The sequence below is a fragment of the Lagenorhynchus albirostris genome, chromosome 2 (assembly GCF_949774975.1).
Source record: "Lagenorhynchus albirostris chromosome 2, mLagAlb1.1, whole genome shotgun sequence".
In the NCBI taxonomy this organism is placed as follows: Eukaryota; Metazoa; Chordata; class Mammalia; order Artiodactyla; family Delphinidae; genus Lagenorhynchus; species Lagenorhynchus albirostris.
The window spans coordinates 21,821,115-21,835,656 of NC_083096.1; the positions used below are offsets into that span (position 1 = coordinate 21,821,115).

The following is a 14,542-nucleotide window of genomic DNA, read 5'->3' on the forward strand; positions in this document are numbered from 1 at the left end:
GCCTGTTCAGAGTATATCTGAGCAGCATTACTTAGTTATTGCCCATCCTAAATGCAGCCTAGAACCCAATTATTTCAGCTATAGTTTCTTGGTGGAGTGGAGTAACAGGCTTCTATTAGGGACTAATCAGTTCTGCCCACGTTCCTATATGAAACAGTGTTCAGATGAAACTCAAAGGATCCCGATGCCAAAGAACAGTGAGATAATGCCCACTGTGTATGGCAAAGAGACTGTAATCTCACCGGCCGTCGGTGAGGTCTGGCCTCAGGAATGCTGGCAGAGGAGGATGTGGGAGCATGGACACGCATCCTCATTCATCCACATCAGCTCTGGCCCTTCCCCTTGTTCACCCCTTTTCAAGGCTCTGCCCAGGGGTAATCACCTTCTGACTTACCTCTTCCACTCCAGGTGTGCTGGGTCAGGTGTCCTTGTCACGCATTCCGACACTACCCTGTGCTTCCTGATATTGTAGCCCTAAAACCACTGAACCATAATTGCCCCTTTTAGTGCTTTGTCCCTCTCAAGGTTGGGACTGTGTCTTATTCATCTCTGAATATAGTGCTGTTGGGCTGCGCCCCACAGACCTGCAAGCCTTGTAATTGCCCAGCTGCAAGACCAAAGGAAGAGCCTGGAGACAGCAACAGAGACATCAGTGTTTTATTGCATAGGGAATCTTTCAATGTCTGAAGCAAGGTCCTGGAGCGACCGTGTATGGCAGACAGCAGGCAGGACATGGTAGCAGTCTTGGCTACTTGGGGGTGGGGGTGTGTGGTGGAGAAGGAGGCTACCAGTTATAGTGGGACCTGATGTCAGGTTGGCTCATCAGTTACCAGGGAAACCAGCAGAGGGGCACATCCCTCACTGCCCCTCGGGTTGATGACCTGGGCAGATGTGTTCCCTTTGATAAACTATTGTAGTGGAGCTGTTCTGATCTAAAGATTAGAACAATCACTAGCTGGGCTGTGGCGGGGACAGGCATGTGGGCAGTTACAGATTAAGCTTTAGGACTAGGAGGGAAGGTCAGTCATGTGAGTAGGGTGTAGGTGAAGCAGGGACTGGTCGGGCAGGGGATGTACAGAGAACAAGAGAACAGTCATCTCGAGTGGCCTGACCGTACAGATGCTTAGCACATAGTGATGTTGAATGAGTTGTTCAAGGTGTACCTGTAGGAAGACCATTAGGGTTAGAGGATGAGCGGGTGACTCTGAGACACTAGCTCACCCAGCTGTTACAGGACAGACACATCCTTGATGACAGATGCTGAGGCTTTTCCAGCCCACAAATGTGACATGTCTGGAGTGCACCGGTAAGTGGAGTACAGACTGTCCTGGGATTTGGACCATCTTAGATACTCAGTTGGAGAGAGATGTGAAAGGTGTGCTTGCTTTTGGGGGACTCTCGTGAGCTCATTTGGCCCTTCTAGCCAGGTGGGCCTCTAGCCAGTTGGCTTGTTTCCAGCCACCTTTGCCTGGTGATGCTTCTTAGCCTGTAACAAGCAGATTGGGTTTCTTCTCCCCTGGCAAGAATTCCTTGCTGTTCACTCCCACAGCCAAATAGGGTTGGGAGACCTCCAGTGCAGGATGGCCACATTGTGAGTTAGTTCGAGGTTTGGGGGACCCACCGCATTCACCAGGTTTTGCTCTCTTTAGATGGCGGGCATCTCTCCAGGCTGTTAGTACCCTCTGCTCCCATTGTCCTCCCACCAAAACCCTGCCAAAACTCTGCTCCCCTCTCAGAGGTAGCATTGCCAATGATTGGATGTGCATTCTTTCAGTCCTTTTTCTATGCATTTACACATGTAACATACAAAAATGGGGTTTGGATTTCTTTTCTTTCTTTTTACAAATGAGTTCATACTACAAATCTTTGGTTCTAGGTTTTTTTCCTTCCTTCCTTCCTTCCTCTCTTCATCCCCCCCTCCCTTTCTTCTTTCCTTCCTTCCATCTTTTTCTTCTTTTCTTCTTCCACTTCTTTCCCTCCCTCCCTCCCCCCCCCTCCTTCCTTGCTTCCTCTCTCTCTCTCTTCCTTTCCCTCCTAATAAAATGGATGTTTATAAAGAATTATCTTGATCGTCTAAGGGTCTATAAAATACTTAATTTGCATTCAAATAATTGAAACCTCTGTAGGAAGCATCCATTTGCCGCAGGTCAACTACGCAGTTTGTTGAGGATTAATTAATCATGTAGTTTTGCAAAATTTCTCTTTTTTCTCTCGTAAGCATGAATAATCCACTGCAAGGGGGCCAGAAAACCATTTCAGAGACAACAGGGCAAGAGACTCCATTGTGAAAGTCCTGTTTGTGACTTGGATTTCTAGCTCTCTGCTCAATTCCTATGTGTCCCCTGGCCCTGAACACCCACTAGTGTTCTGCTTGGAAACATGCCCTGACCTTGTCTGGGAGAAACGTGGTTGAAGAAGTGTCTCTGCCTGCTTTTGTGCACATTCACCTTGGAACAACATGAACACGGTTAAACACTGGGATGGGGTTCTCATGGCAGATCCACATTTCTGTGAATAAATAACATTTAGTCAGCATTTACTATATGCCAGGCACAGTTATAAGTGCTTTACACGTATTAACGCAGTTAATTCTCCCAATCTTTTGAAGTGGGTTCTATCATGCTCCTTGTTTTACAGATGAGGAAAATGAGGCTCAGAGAGGTTGAGCCACTTCCCTCAGGACACGCAGTGAAGTATGAAGCAAAGATTTGAACCGGAGCAGTCTGACTCCAGATCCTGTGCTCATAATCATGGAAAGTGTTGCCTCCAAATGTAATTATGGTTTAATGAAGACCGACAACATTTCAGTCATTGTGTGAAGAACTTGGATTCGGTGATGCCTTTAATGGTCCTTTGCAGATTCAGGACAACACTGGCCAGGGCTGTTTAAAGATCCTAGGAACTCTTTCCTTTGGAGGCTCTATCCTATATCATTTAAAAAAATAAAATGCTACATGAAATGTAATTTTTTTTTGGCTGTAAATACTTGGAAGACCTTTAAGAAATAATTTTGCCTTTGAAGTAATCAGGCTATGAACAATTTACTTAATTCACAATTGGCTATGATTTCTCATTCATACTTGGAATTCTTGTGAAGAAAGAAAGCCTAACCTATAGATCATTTTTTTTTTTTGCGGTACACAGGCCTCTCACTGTTGTGGCCTCTCCCGTTGCAGAGCACAGGCTCCGGACGCGCAGGCTCTGAGGCCATGGCTCACGGGCCCAGCTGCTCTGCGGCATGTGGGGTCTTCCCGGACCAGGGCACGAACCCATGTCCCCTGCATCGGCAGGCGGACTCTCAACCACTGCGCCACCAGGGAAGCCCTTAAGTGTAATGAAATTTTTATGAATATTAATTTAATAAATGAGGTTGACATATTACATTTTTTAGGCATTTAATTAAATATTTATTGATTGTGGTCTTCCAGTGTTCTTTTCATAGTTTTGAGTGAGATATGTGTGTGTGTGTGTGTATATATATATATATATATAGTTTTTTTGTTTTTTTTTTTTTACAGTCCTAAACCTTTCCCTTGCCCTTGAATGGACTTGTAGACCCAGCACTGTGGCTATGGGGCCTAATGAACATTTTCATTCATTCGTGCTCCTGGCCATACTCCACGTCTGCTTGTTCCCTACAGCTGACCATAAGTAGGCAGAATAACTGACCCCCAACTCCAGGTGGCTGGCTCTAAGGCCCCTCCTGCCCCAGATGCGTTACTCACTGGCCGCTGGGGGTGTTTTACAGGGACTCAGCTGAGATTGATGAGGAAGAGTGGATGTACCTTACAGCAGGCACAGTGTGTTGATGTCACAAAGTGCTCCTTCATTCAATTCTTCCAGTTCGTTGCGTGCAGTCATGGGGCATTCACTTTCTTTCCTGGAATCATGAAGGGAGAAACTGCCATGCCTATAGCTAGGTTTTTCTGTCTTTTTGTGTCACTTGCTCTTAGCTTTGTAATGGTGCCTCTCTGCTTTACTATGTATTCTATCTGATAATCTGGAATAGCACAGTGGCTACGAACTGGCTTTGGGAATCAGACATCCTAATCATTATGGCCCACTTTGTAAACGGTCACAGGGGTGAGATGTCGGGGGGGACTGTGAAGGGAGCTGAGGAAGGCCCAAGAACAACTTTTCTTACTTCACATTTTCGTTTCAACCCAATGCTGCAATTTCTGAAAAATGGAAGTATCATTTTCAGCTTTTAAAGTCAGTTAATTACACTGCTGTGAACTGGTAAAGTAATTAATAAATGTTAACATTTGCATGTCATTTTAATTAAGAAATAAATGTCTTTGAATGAAAAAGTGCCTGCTAGCTTATCCATTAATTATCAGAGTACTGAAAGTACCCTTTGCAAGGTGGTTCCAAAAGTACCTGGGGAAAATGAGCCATCAATCACTTCTTTGCTTGTACGAGTCATGGCGTTGTCCTTCCTTGCAGTTCAAACTGCCAACCAGGTGAAGAGAGGGATCCCTTACCTGATAGGAGAGGCAGAGTCCCCTCGACTCTCTCTATGTAGTTGGGGTGCTAGGCAGACAGTTGGTGTTCTACGCAGTTTTGCTTCCAAGGATGTTTCTGTTAATAACACCTTCTGTTTTCTACTTCTTTTATTAAAAAAGGGCAGGGGGAACAATGCTTTGTCATCTCATGAAATTAACTTTGTAAGGTCGGATCTTAACAAACGGCACCGCGAAACCGAGGAAAGCTTCAAGTGAGCTTTATTAGGGAGCGCTCCCGGGCGAGGTTCACTGGTCCGAGAGAAAGGGGCCAGAGAAGTCGCGCCCAGTCCTGGGCGTGGGAGATTTTTATTGGGGTGTAAGGGAAGGGTGGTTTGCAGGGTGGGGTGGGGTTTGGTATACAGGGTAATTCCTTATTTGGTGAGAATACAGCAGGGCCAGGTGTTGGTTGGTCTGTTGTGGGGCGTAAGCCCACTTTCCCTTCCCGTCAGCCCCGTTGTTTTCTGGGTAGGAAGTTACAGTCTCTTGTTGATTCCCAGAACAGGTGAGGTCGTTATGTCCCAATGCCTCTCCTACCTCATACTGGTCGATGTTTTCCCTCACCCTCCGGGCCTCCTTTCACCCGGGCCAACGGACCTTACAAACTTCCTTGTGATTGGTCTTCTATTTCTTATACTTTGTTAGGGTTTTCACACAGTCCCTGCCAGATCATCAGGTGTACGCTTTCAGGGCCAGGAGCTAGGCCTATCTATATTACTCCTCTTTTGTAAAATTTTCTTTTCTTTTTTTTTTTTTTTTTTGCAGTACGCGGGCCTCTCACTGTTGTGGCCTCTCCCATTGCGGAGCACAGGCTCTGGACACGCAGGCCCAGCGGCCATGGCTCACGGGCCCAGCCGCTCCGCGGCATGTGGAATCTTCCCAGACCAGGGCATGAACCCGTGTCCCCTGCATCGGCAGGCAGACTCTCAACCACTGCGCCACCAGGGAAGCCCTGTAAAATTTTCTTACTTTTTATTGTAAAAGAAACATATTTTAAAGCTATGAAGTATAACACAATTAAGAAAAATGCACGAAAGATAATAATAAGGTTTGAAAAATTATTATACAGCCAATACTCAGGTCAAAAGTAGAGCATTGCTAGCATCTCAAAACCTCATGCGTACCTCTTCCTATTACCCCCACCCCCAACCTCCCTGAAGGTAACCACCATCTTGACTTTGATGGTTATCATGTCTTTGCTTTTTTTTTTTTTCAGTAGTTTTACCACATAAGTATGAATCCTTAAACGCCAAATTTTAGTTTCGCTTGTTTTTGAATTTGTATAATCCTAGAGTAGGTTTCACTCTGCCTTGTATATGTGAACTTCATCCATATTGTCAGGTGTAGCTTTGATCTATTAATTTTCACTATGGTATGCCATGGAATGAATAGACCACAATTTATTTATGCATTTTACTCATAGTGGACATTTGCCTCATGATAATGATGCTGCCATGAACATTCTTGTACATGTCTTTTGGTGTGCATTTTATGCATATGTAATGCCGCTTCTAGGTACTTCCAGACCTACAAGTGGAATTTTTGGGTCACAGGGTGAGCTTAGTAGTCTATATTGCAAACAGTTTTCCAAAGTGACTGAACCATTTTATACACCCTTCAGTAACACCTGGGAACTTCTGTTGTGCCACATTCTCTCCAGCACTTGGCGTTATTAGTCTTTTTAGTTTTAAGCATTCAGGTGAGTGTTTAGTGATATCTCACTGTGGTTTTAATGTATATTCCCCTCGTGATTAATGATATTAGGAACGTTTTCATAAGTTTATTGGCTACTGGGATATCCTCTTTTGTGTAACACCTGTTCAAGTCTTTGGCCATTTTTTTCTACTGGGTTCTCTGTTGCTTTTTAAAAATTTTAATTGACTTTAGTAGTTTTATTCATAGTCTGGTTATGAGCCCCTTATCAGTTACACGTGTTAAAGCTACCTTCTCCTGCTTTGGTTTGTCTTTTCATTCTCTTCTGCCTTCCAAAACAGAAGTTCTTAATTTTGATAAATAAAGGTTCTTAATTTTAATGTATTCAAATTAATCCTTCTTTTCCTATATAGTTTGTAGGTTTCCTTTCTTGGTCATAAATGCATTCTCTTGTAGTATTTTTTAAAAGCTTAAATTTTTTTTGTCTTTCACATTTTTGGTCTTTTTTTTCATTCATATTTAGCTCTAAAATCCACCCAGAACTAATTTTTGTGAATGGTGTCAGAGGAACTTTCAATTTTTTTCCTTATGTATATCCAACTGACCCAGTACCTTTATTGAGAAGACTCTCTTTCCCCCTCTGCTGTTTATACTGAGGTCACGCTTCTCTTGAGCTGACTTCTGTCAGTGACTGAGCACAGAGAGGGTACTAAAGCCTCATTTCTGTCCCATGTGGGGTTCCGCTAATGGGGACCTTTGCTTGGAGGCTACCCATTGGTCAACTGAGATTTTTTCAGGGCTGCACTGTGGTCAGAGGTTCTTGCTACCCCGTCTTCCTTCCACCTCTCACAGGTGTCAGACCTGCATGGTGGTCCAAAGTCTCTCCCTCCTCCGCCGCTCCCTCCCTCTTTATCCTTCACATGCAACTCCCCACTGGCCCTCTCTCCAGTCTATATCTTGCATGTCTAATCTGTTTCTTGGAGGACCTGAAATGACACAGAGTGGGCAGATCCTAGGGTAAAAGGGAGTCATACTGTTGTGTCAAGATGACAAAAAGCTGGACTGAGTTCAGGGCAAAAGAGAGCAGATGAAGAGACTGGGTTGAAGGATTTTCTGAAAAAAGAGTGAATGGAAACTGTGCCGACAATGTGGAGGGCAAGGGAGGGGGTGGAGCTGAAGATGACTAAGACTGAGACTAAAGAAAGCATTGTGTCGTGGGGGTGGAGCTTATTTGAGGGAACCATCCATGATATTACCTCCATGCTAATGAAGGGATTTTTTTTTGTGATGAAAAAATTAATAGCAATGTTAAATTACATTTGTATTGAGTTTAACTGTGTTTACTGAGTGCATTTGCACTTTATCTCATTTACTTACTCTTTAACAATAGGGGAGAAGAGGGAAACAAGTAAGGGAGGTCCTATTTGTCTCCCGTTTCCTGTGGTCTTTACTGTCAGTCCTCCCGATCCAGACTCTTTCTTCACTTCTTTTTCCAAGGGCTGAAGATTCAGCTGAAGAAATTGATCAGGTTAGGCCATTTCTAGTCCAGGTGAAAGGTCAAGGTAGTGTTAGCTCATGGCTAACATGTATGGTGGGAGAGATCTTAAGGCCATGTGGTGGTGGGAGATGGGGGTGGAGGGTCTGAGATATACATTGATTTGGCCGGGAGACCCCATATTTCATAATACTCAGGGATGATGACTTCACACAGGAAGGTGAAATGTTGGCTTTTAGGGGTCATTGTCAAGAGGGGGAGAGAGACATGATGGAAAGTGGAAAGTGTCAGTGAGAAGGAAAGACCATTATGAGTGGACTGGCAGAAGGACAATAATGTATTAAAACATTTAGATAGGGTTGCACAGTGTGTGTGTGTGTGTGTGTGTGTTCTAGCCTCAGGTAGGATAATGAAAAAAAGGATTAGGTGGAGAGAAGAGAAGCATGAAGACGTGTGGAATCAGAAAGATTCCAAAGAACTTTAAGATCCTTAAGACTGGCAGTCACTGATGTAGGCTCAGTCAGCTACTCCATCTTAAGGAACTCCTGGGGCTGCCTAGGCACTACTGGTAGTACAGAGGCCGTCTCTGGGAAGAAAGCTAGACTTTGAGTTTCCTTTCCATTCTAGGATTGGACAGACAGGTATTTATTTAAAAGTGCCAGATGGTTCAAGGGAGTTTCTAACTTTATACTGTTGGGTACCAGGTTTCAATCTAAATTTGAGCTCTGGTTCTCTGCTTTCCTGTTGGCCCTGGATTGAGAATAGCCTCTCATTTACCAGCCATCTGGTCCCTCCAAGTCTCTCCTGCTGAGTGGTGTCTCCAAATATCTTCCCAGAGAGAAGACAGAATCTCCAACAAAATCTATGAGGTAAATACATGTTTTTTCCACAAGGGGATCCTGGGGAGGAATAGGTCCCCACGTTGAAAGGGTCCTTGTGACGTGAATCATGTTGCTGTTTGATTCGATAGGGTGGGCTCCTTTGAGCAGTCACGTGTTGACGTGTGCCCTACGTGGGTTCGTCCATGTCTGTGCTTCTAGATCTTCGGTTTCCTGAAAGTTCCTTTTCCAAACCAGCAGGCTCTGGTGCTAATTATCCATCATATAGCATCAATAAACATTTTTTATAAATGCCTGCTACATGCAAGGCACTGGTGGCAAAAAGGGGTAGAAGAAACAGTCGCACGGGTGTTTGGAACATATCATTTGTTTTCTAAGATGACAAAAATAGAGAGCAATTTAGCTTTAACCATAACAATAATTATTTTTAGGAAAATAATCCATTATTATCTCCATCAGGACCATGTCTGGATAGAAGAGGTAAGGCTGTCACCAGGGCTCGTAGAGACCTTGAGACAAATTACACAATTAATTTTCTCTGCTTTCCACTCTCAACCCCTGGCCCTAACACCCCAGCATTTTTATCCTGGTGAGATCAGGTCAAAATGAATGTCAAGGGCTAACTGGAAGAGGATGAGAAGTCAAACAATGGACCCATGGGACTGGAGGGGCTGAATAGAATTGAATGGAGGCGTTAGCACTTGGTTTGCTCTGGGAAGTCTGGACTTTAGAGGCTGTGGGTGGAGGTGTGAGCCTCAGGCCCTTTCTTCTATGCACCAGATGGCAGAGCCACCTCACTGCACTCTGCCTGCTGCCTGGTCCATGCACCTGGGTGGCGCTGGCCTGCTCTGTCTCACACCTCTGTCTGCCAGGAGGAGTAATTATAGTTGAAACAAATGTATTGCAATACCTGGATGGATACAGCTCAATTGACTCCTGACAGGTCTCTGGCTAAGAGAGCCTGCAGCAGCTGCGGTACTAGAAGAGCTGGTGGGGAGCGGGGTTGGGGGGTGGGAAAGTTTAGGACTAAACATGTGATGGGCAGACATCGCCCCACTTTCTAGTCCTCTTCAGTCTCACCTTACAAATGCCCCTAAGGCTGTGTGTGAGCAGATTTCGAAATGAACAAAGTCCAGTTTCTTCAATTCAGCAGAAGTTTTCTCAATACTAACAGGCAGGCTGTCTAACTCTTACCCATTTCCCAACATAGACTTTGAGTGCTGGGAGGCTTCTTTTGAAATGCAGCAGGGGAGTTTCCAGGAGTCGTAGACCTGAGGGTGTGGATGGGAAGGTCCACACTGCAAATGTTTTTCTCTTGCAAAAATTTTAAACCAGTCTTGTAATTGTGGTTTCAGTGTGTATCGTCCAACTGCACTCCCTGAGTCACTGTCACGTCCCAGCCAGACCTCCCGACCTGCATCTTCCCTGCAGCCAAGTGTGTCATTGTTGCCAGAGTGCCGTAGAACTGAGGTGTATAGATCATGCCATCTGCTTTTAAGGGCTAAGGCTGTACATTTCCTGGGCTTGTCCAGTGGGCCTTACCCCAGGGAGAGCGTGACCCTAGCTCTGCCCTTCTTGTGTTCTTTGCTCCAGGCCCTCTCATCTATTCAGGGAGCCTTCTGCGTACTCTGCTTGCTTCCGAAGTCTCCACACCCGCAGCCCCCCAGCTTGGGGCTTTCTCCCCTTTCTTCTCACCTGGCCCCCACCCCACTGTGTCAGGCTAACTCGTGCCCCTGTTTAGAGCCCAAGGTTAATGTTGATCCCCCTGGGAAGGCCGAGCCTGCAAGCCTGGGACCGTGTGCTCCCGTGGCAGCCCCTGCTTCTCCTCTTACGCTGTTTATCACTCGCATCTCCTCTCTTTCTCCTGCTAAGCTGTGTTCTCCGCGAGGCAGGGACTGTGCTGATGTTTCCGAGCACAAAGCCTGGCATGCGCTAGGCTCTCAGGGATGAAGCGAAGGGACGAACCGTCTTGGTTGTCATCCGCTTCCCTCACCCAGCTGACGTCTGGCCAGCTCCCCTTCCTTTCTTCCTCTCGCTGGTTCACTCACCCCCTCTTCCAGACCACCAGTGAAAACACAGTCCTGGCCTGGCTTGGTTTTTTGTGTTCCTCCTGATTCTCATTAACTTAGAAATCCTCTTGCTTGTCTCTGTGTCATACCTGGATGCCATTTGTCTGACGTCTGTTTGGATGAAATAATGAAACCTTGTTTCTGTTGTTTGTTTGTTTTTCCAAGCGGCTTCAAGGTTACAGAAGGAGAAAAGCAAAACTGTGGGGAGAAGACCAATGTCAGAGGCTTTATTACTAAAATGTTGCTATTACCTGCAGCTCTGTTTGGTTTGGGGCTCTTTTGCATGACAGATATTTTCAAAATGATTTAGGGATTTAAAACATGTGGGCCGCAGTATAATCCAAGAGCAGGCATGGGGCAAGCCTTTAGCTTTTCTCCTTTCCTGCCTGTTATACACCGTGTAGCGCTGTGGATGGCCAGGTGAGACAGTCTCACTGATGTGAGACAGTGTGCCGGCTTGCAGGCATCCATTGTGCCTCGATTTTCATTTATTCCACCATTGGGCTGTGGCTTCTCTCATCATGATTTCACAAAAGGACTATTTTCTAGTCAGAAAGAGATCTAAAGAGATGGGAGAAAGGATGAAACACTTTTAGATGCTTATTTTTAGTAACATTGGAATAAATAACTAGATTGTAAGATGGGGAACCGGGAGTGGGAGGACTTGTTTGTTCCTGTCTTTGAATAGATCTGGAATCCGAGCTTGCAGTCTTCTTCAATCTACCAACAAGTCCTGGAGTTGCGAGAAAGCCGCTATTTAGTTTTGTTCAAATTTGTTCTCAAATATTTACAGTGAAACAAGAATTAGAAGAATGGGCACCTAGCATATGCCAGCCACTGTGCTGTGTATTGTACCGAGTCATCATCTCATTTAATTGTTCTGCTTAAATACTGAGTAGCTTCAAAGAGTATTCATAAAATACATGTTATGTGTAAAGAACTATAGTAGAGCGAACACCTGTGTTCAGCTTGACCTATGAAATCCCCTGTGTGCTTCCTCCTCCCTCCTCAGATGTAGCCATTCTCCTTTGAACTTTTGCCAGTCTGGCAGGTGTCAAACGGTATCTCGTTGTGGTTTTAATTTTATTTTTCCCTGATTACGAATGAGGTTGAGCACATTTTCATTTGACTGTGGCTATTTATATTTCTTCTTCTGCAAAGAGCTAGTTCAGATCTTTTGCCAACCCTTTTCTATTGGGATCTGTATCTTTTTATTATAGATTTGTAGGAATTCTTTGCATATTTTAGGTACTACCTGCTATAGACTGAATGTTTGTGTCCCTTCAAAATTCAGATGTTGAAACCTAATCACCAGTATGATGGTGATCGGAGGTGGGGCCTTTGGGAGGTGATTAGGTCATGAGGCTGGAACCCTCACGAACGGGATTAAAAAGAGGTCAGAGAGAGAACCCCTGTCCTTTTCATAATGTGAGGGTACAGGGAGACAATGGCTGGCTAGGACTAGGAAGTGGACTCCTACCAGACACTGAGTCTACAGGGACCTGAGTCTTGCACTTTTCAGCCTCAAGAACTGTGAGAAATAAATTTCTTTTTCTTTCTTTTTTTTTTTTTTTTTGCGGTACGCGGGCCTCTCACTGTTGTGGCCTCTCCCATTGCGGAGCACAAGCTCCAGACGCGCAGGCTCAGCGGCCATGGCTCACGAGCCCAGCCGCTCCGCGGCATGTGGGATCTTCCCGGACCGGGGCACGAACCCGCGTCCCCTGCATCGGCAGGCAGACTCTCAACCACTGCGCCACCAGGGAAGCTCGCCCTTTGTATTTTTAATTTGCTGTCTCTACTCTCAGCTGTGCCTAGTGTCCTGCCTTTTTGACCCTCCTGGAGAGTAAGCGTCTCATCTTCAGCCAAGGCAGGGCTGAGGGAATGAGGGGGTGGGAGTCTAACTGTATCTTAAATAGACTTTCAGTCAAACCCCTTGTGTTTAGCTTCTCCATTCCCAGAGGTACATGGAGATGATTTAGGATTCAGCTTGCTTAGGTCTTTAACATCAGTCACTGCTCATCCATCTGCTTTCCAGTTTCCAGTATTATGCTACTATCATCTTTATCCCATTATCTTTGTTCCAGGATATTAACCTTCCTACAAGTCCCCTTTCCATTCTTTGTGGGGTTTTTGTTGTTTTGTTTTGTTTTTTGCGGTACGCGGGCCTCTCACTGTTGTGGCCTCTCCCGTTGGGGAGTACAGGCTCCGGACGCGCAGGCTCAGTGGCCATGGCTCACGGGCCTAGCCGCTCCGCGGCACGTGGGATCTACCCAGACCGGGGCACGAACCCGTGGCCCCTGCAACGGCAGGCGGACTCTCAACCACTGCGCCACCAGGGAAGTCCCATTTTGTGGGGTTTTTGATGGAGCAGAGCCTAATGAGTGTGTATAGTCTGCTGTCTTAACCAGAGTCCTAAAATTTCTTGAAATAAAAAAGGCGTCATCATAGGGAAAAGATTGGAAATCATTGCTCCAGCTCTTACTCCTTTCTACCCCTCATTTAAAAACCTTTTACTTTTGTGTCCCACTGTCACAAGTCTCCACTATCTGCTAGTTAATTTGACAATACATTTTGACTAACTGACTGGTGCAAATAATAATCAGACATGTAAATTACTCCTTGCTCTTGAGACTATAATATGAGGAACACAAAACATGTTGATTACCTCCTAATGTGAAGATGGAAGAGAAGTAAATTGTACTTCTCTTTTGAAACAGTCTACTGTATATGGTTTGCATCATGGGAAAAATAATTATCATACTTATGAGCCCATTATGTTGTTATTGAATGGCTGGCTTTTTAAAGGTGACATGCATCATTTTTCTTTTCTTAAAAGATTAGTTAAGGTCACATTTAGCTCATCTACTTTGCTAAGCCTCTTTAGGGATAAAATTTGAGTCATTCTAAGCCTGGAATTTGAGAGACGGACTGTTCATATCCAAATTACAATGAGATAAGGAGAACTCTGGGAAGCCTGGTGAGGAGGTAGCTGAAGCTGCATGTCCTGGATGCCTTTTCACATTCCTGGATTCAGATGGGATATGCCAAGATGTAACATTAAACATTTGTCCATACAGAGGATTGGTTCAAGATGGCGGAGTAGAAGGCTTTGCATTCACTCCTTGCGAGAGCACTGAAATCACAACTAACTGCTGAACAGTCATTGACAGGAAGACACTGGAATTCACCAAAACAGTACCCCACATCCAAAGACAAAGGAGAAGATGCGATGAGATGGTAGGAGGGGCACAATCACAATATAATCAAATCCCATAACTGCTGGGTGGGTGACTCACAAACTGGAGAACAATTATACCACAGAAGTCCACCCACTGGAGTGAAGTTTCTGAGTCCCACATCAGGCTTCCCAACCTGGGGGTCCAGCAGTGGGAGGAGGAATTCCCAAAGAATCAGACTTTGAAGGCTAGCAGGATTTGATTGCAGGACTTCAACAGGACTCGGGGAAACAGAGACTCCATTCTTGGAGGGCACACACAAAGTAGTGTGTGTATCAGGACCCAGGGGGAAGGAGCAGTGACCCCATAGGAGACTGAACCAGACCTACCTGCTAGTGTTGGAGGGTCTCCTTCAGAGGCGGGGGCTGGCTGTAGCTCACCATGGGGACAAGGACACTGGTAGCAGAAGTTTTGGGAAGTACTCCTTGGCATGAGCCCTGCTGGAGTCCGCCATTAGCCACACCAAAGAGCTGTAGCCTCCAGTGCTAGGTTGCCTCAGGCCAAACAACCAACAGGGAGGGAACTCAGCCCCACCCATCAGCAGACAAGAGGATTAAAGTTTTATTAAGCCTTGCCCACCAGAGCAACACTCAGCTCTACCAGTCCCTCCCATCAGGAAGCTTGCACGAGCCTTTTCGATAGCCTTATCCACCAGAGGACAGACAGCAGAGGTAAGAAGAACTACAGTCCTGAAGCCTGTGGAATGAAAACCACATTCACAGAATGATACACAAAATGAAAAGGCAGA

General features: G+C 45.4%; 1 protein-coding gene across 3 annotated transcripts in view; it reads left to right on the forward strand.

The window, feature by feature from the left end:
• CNIH3 (cornichon family AMPA receptor auxiliary protein 3) overlaps window positions 1-14,542 on the forward strand; it is a 271,804-nt gene that overhangs the window by 109,737 nt on the left and 147,525 nt on the right. For 2 of the 3 annotated variants that reach the window (XR_009536368.1, XR_009536367.1), the window contains exon 2: window positions 2,638-3,419. The exons of the other annotated variant lie outside the window; for it this stretch is intronic. The gene's annotated coding sequence lies outside the window, so the exon portion shown is untranslated. Of the gene's footprint in view, window positions 1-2,637; window positions 3,420-14,542 lie in introns of those variants that run through there. 3 annotated transcript variants of the gene reach the window in all.